At 32.3% G+C, this 4722-nt stretch overlaps 1 long non-coding RNA gene across 1 annotated transcript in view; it reads right to left on the bottom strand.

Moving 5' to 3' along the window:
* Positions 1 to 641: 641 nt before the first annotated feature.
* The window catches only part of LOC122178554, a 5966-nt gene continuing 1885 nt past the window's right edge, over positions 642 to 4722 (bottom strand). Inside the window, exon 3 of the long non-coding RNA XR_006178377.1 lies at positions 642 to 676. This is a non-coding gene — a long non-coding RNA (uncharacterized LOC122178554). The remainder of the gene's footprint in view (positions 677 to 4722) is intronic.

Genomic DNA, 4722 nt, shown 5'->3' with positions numbered 1-4722 from the left:
AACTCCTATCTTATTTCTCTTTCCACCCTACGTTCCTTCTCTTGCTTCCTGTCATGTTCAGCTGAATTTATTGTTCAATATTAACCCATCTTTGTTTTATATATATATGTATAAAAATAAATTTGAGTAGACAGCAATTTGAGCTCTGGAATCCATATACGTTGCAGTCTTCGTGTTTTAGAAAAAAGAAAAAATATTAGTACTGGATGATTTTCCATCATTCAATGGCAAATAAGCCAAAGCATCTCAGTTCCATATCTACATTAGTGCTTAACTCTGATGTAACATAAACATTTAAAAAAATTAAAATAAATAAGACTTTGTTTTTCCCTAGCTGCAAACAATCTACATTGTATTACAAAAACCTAGTTCATATGTCTTTTAAATAATATTACTATGTAAGGAACTTCATCCCTGTTCAGTACAACAAATGATCAGAACTGATGATATTACCTGGTATTGTTATTATATTCATTTTCTACTTATATCTTTTCTTCTTATATTTCATTTTCTGTGCTCCACATGCATCATCATCATCATCTTCTCAAGCTGGTATGAGCAGTTTTGTTCCAAAAGATAACTTGGTGTCTTCACTAAACGTGGAAGACTTTGCTTCCATAGCAAATACAATGAAGTGACCACTGGAAGAACTACTTCTGAAATGCAGTTTTTCAATCTTGAAAGAGAAGAAAAAATTATCAACAATAACTTTTACGTGCTACTGTTTGAGACAAACCATTCAAAGATGAAATACCACGGTCAAGAAGGACTCCAAAAATTCCAATTTTATATATATATATATATATATATATATATATATATATAAAAAATATCTATACATCCATATATATCTATAACATCTATATCTGTATCTGTCTATATCTATACATATCTATAATATAATATCTATATATATCTATAATATATTCCAATATAATTCCAAAATACTGATATCTGCTTTTCCTTTTCACTTCTTTATTTTCATAATGGAAAACGACTGAAGAATTTTAGAATGACTAAAACTATGAAAATCTTCTTTAAAAATTAAGTGCAGTGAGAATACAGCATTTGGAGTCATTCTCATTACATGCCTGTCATCTGAGTAAAGGTGAACAGCCACCAGTGGGTAAATTCAGAACTATTTCTCCACAGAACATTGAGATCATATTGAAGATATTACTGTGTGGGCAGTAACTGGATTTTCAAATATCATTCAGACAGCTGGGGGGGATGGATCTGTTCTCATTTATCCAACCAAGATGAAACTCTAACTTCTAGTTGATAAAGTAATATTTAGAAAATTCTGAAGAAATTAAACTTTTTTTAAGACCAACAAAACAAATAGCCCATTCATGCTGGAAGAGTGACAGGGATGTTGACCTCTCTTGCTGCTGCCATCACACCCCTCATTTATTTATTGATTAAAATAATAACAAAAAAATATATCCTGGTTCGATTTTGTTAAAAAGCTAGCCAACCCAATTTAAAAGATGCATTAGAGATTCCCTTGGCAACTTGAATATTCAAATGTATTACTTTTAAAATAAATGAAGGAAATGAGAGCGAAAAATGAAGCTATTAAAAATTTTAAGATAAAAGTGAGAAAAGGAATTTTGAAATAAATGCTTACACTAACTGTGTCAGAGGAAACAAAAATAGAGTGGTTTAAGAAATTTGTTTCAAAGCAGTTGATCCTGGTAACACATCTACAGAAGTATGGTTTATGTTTTTACTAAATTCATGAAGGTTTTGCATAATGTATTAGGAATTTAGTCATGAATACAGATTTTTTGGCAGTGGGAAAAATATCTTTATGATGAATATTTTGCAGCTTAACTTCCTTCTTCCCTTGTTAAAATGTGCTACTGTAGCACTTTTGTACATTAACTTCTGACTTTATAAATTATAAACCAGCAGAGACTATTAAAGAAAGTCTCACAAGGTGCATGTTGGAGGTATGTATAGATAGGGACATTTTATTCATAACCAATAAAATACTGTACTAAATTATAACATTTTCCTTAAGGTTCTTTCACTATATATAATTATTTTATTCATCAAGATGTAGCTTTACAGCTTGTGGTGAAAACTAGAAAGATTTTTTCAAGAAACAAAAGCTTACAGAAAGTGTGATTATAGTTCACAGAATTTCTTTAGCCTTCCATTATTATACACTAGGGGAATGAAAGAACTATCTTCTTTACTAACAGCTCTCAAATTCCATCCTCCCCCCTTTTTTCTTTTTAAGACCGAATATAATAGTGAGTTGGCAGTATGAGCATTATTATTTTGGCAACAACATGCACGATTAACAGCTTTCAGCATGCTTTAGAAGCAAAAAAAAAAAAAAAAAAAAAAAAAAAAAGTGTTGATTAGTACTCCACTTGTCATCATATTCCTAAAAACAGAAGAAATTACCATTTGGAGAGCAGGGAGTCAAAATATGTAAGCAGTGTCACAATGCCATTCAAAGGTTTCATCTTATCTCTGTGGTCCACGCAGTTACAAAAACAGGGTAAATAGAGAGAGAGGAAACATGCAGAGCAGTGTCTTCTCAAACACTCTGATAAAAATGTGTGGAAAATGGTTAATCAAAATCACAATTCATTTTCTAGTTCTGTCCTGTGCAATGCTATTTCCTCTAAAACTTTATTTTAAAAAATCCTTTCATTAAACATTACAAACATATTTTTTAAAAGCATCCGGGAAGGGCTAACAATGATCAGGTGAAACAAGCATCTCTCAGCGTACTAAAATTTCTTTGCTTAATCCAGCAAGAAGATGAATTAAGAAGGAGCGTGATTACTGTCCTGTAATTGCATTAGCTGAGAAGGGCTTCAGAGGAGAAATATTTAGCTGAAGAGCAACACTAGCACAAACAAAAACAAACTTGTATAGATTGACCGTGCATAAATTTAGGCTGACAACAAAGCTATTCCAGGCTTACAAAAGCTGGCAAGTATGGTAAAAGTACAATGAAAACAGCACTTAAAGTGTGCTTAAAGTGGTATAACTTGATTGCATAAAGGTAGTTCATATGACGGCTCATGGCTGGACTTCATCACATGGTAAATGAGGAGTATGCCAATTATTTTACTCAAAGCATATCAGAGCACCAATCCTGAAATAAGTGGCATGCCAAATCTAGAAGGGCTCTTATTTAAAACAAACAGAAATTTGCTAAAATTACTTTAAAACATCACACACTTAAGGTGGAAGTCTAAGTGACATAAGAAACTGAGTTAAGATTCACTATTTTAAACACAGAAAGAAAAGCTTGTCTTCTGTTTTCCATACATGCTACTTCAAGATATTCAAGTTAAGAACAAAATATACACTGTTCTAAAAACTAAACCCAGGAAAACCCAAGGCAGAAAAGGAAGGTCAGATTTGTGATGAGTATGAAAGCAAAACAAAGGCTTATTTTGTACTGCACAAAGCCCGGTCATTCCAATGCTTAATTTTTCCAGTTCCCTTCAGCCTTCTACTCCTTTTTGCATAAAGCAAGGGAATATTAGACTTTGCTCCTACTTCGATTGAAGTATTTGATCCTTTTAAAACCAGAGATAGAGACACTAGCACAAATGCCAATCATTATGGAAATAACCACACATACTGTCAGCCAAATGTTCCTTTGCTCATAGGTTCTGCATGCTGTTATAAAAACTGTCATTGGAAAACTGATCAGTATCAATAGGTCAATCTCTACACTCTCATAAAATCTGCATATATTTCCAGCATCATGCAAGTTGCATGGGAAGAAAAAATACAAAAAAAAGCCCTCAGAAATACTGTCTGAGGTATTCAGAAACACAGTTTCTCTATGTAAATCTAGGTCACACTTAAAATAAGATTTTATTTGCATACAGATATCATTGTTTCATATGGCTTAAAATATTAATAAGTTCAGGCATATTCAAGGGCACCGACAGGGCACTGTAACCACAGAAGCACCTTACTTTGCAGCAATTCATTTTTTGTATATGTAATTTCCTTTTATATACTAATACACTGCACATATCTTAGTCATTTAACTGAATAAACTAACCTGTCACTCATAAGTAGAGTTCACAAAAGTTCATATTTTATATGAGGCTCTAGCCATTAAGCAAATGTTAGAGAAGTTGTAAACAGAATAATCTGTTGAGACACTAGATCTAAGTTTGTTGTTAGCTAACTCCATGTTTGAGTGGAATTATATTTTTGAACACTGTCAACTACATGAATATCACAATGAAAAAAGTTGGTTAAGAATACTATATAGTAGCTTCCCCTTATAAGATACTATAAAAAATCCATAATGATCTGTACTATTCAGAAATGCAGAACAACATTTACAATTTAAAAAAAAATATATATATGATACAGTGGCATATAAAATCTGTTTGCTGTTCACCTTAGCCTTCAAGGACTTCAAATGTTGGAGAAGAAATAAGATGCAAGAAAATGGACATCAGGAACATCAGTTATGAAAGCCTCCATGCTCAATTCCACCAACAAATCAAGTAGCTTTCTCTCACACTAGTAAAGATATCTGTCCTTAACTAAGTATGAGTAAACTAAACTCCTACTAGGAGTTTCTCCTAGTAGGGAAGGCATGCCAGCAAAAGACAGGATAGACATACTTAAGTGAGAATGTAATTAATACAGTACATATTTTTTGGAATAACATTGTGCTCCTCTTAACAGTCTACAGGTTTGGGGGTTCCTTTTTTGTTTCTT

This window comes from Lagopus leucura, unplaced genomic scaffold (genome assembly GCF_019238085.1).
Source record: "Lagopus leucura isolate 7727_CA_CO unplaced genomic scaffold, USGS_WTPT01 Super-Scaffold_100002, whole genome shotgun sequence".
Classification (NCBI taxonomy): Eukaryota; Metazoa; Chordata; class Aves; order Galliformes; family Phasianidae; genus Lagopus; species Lagopus leucura.
Note: the sequence above shows the minus strand (reverse complement) of the source record. Positions and strands in the feature narration are given on the sequence as shown.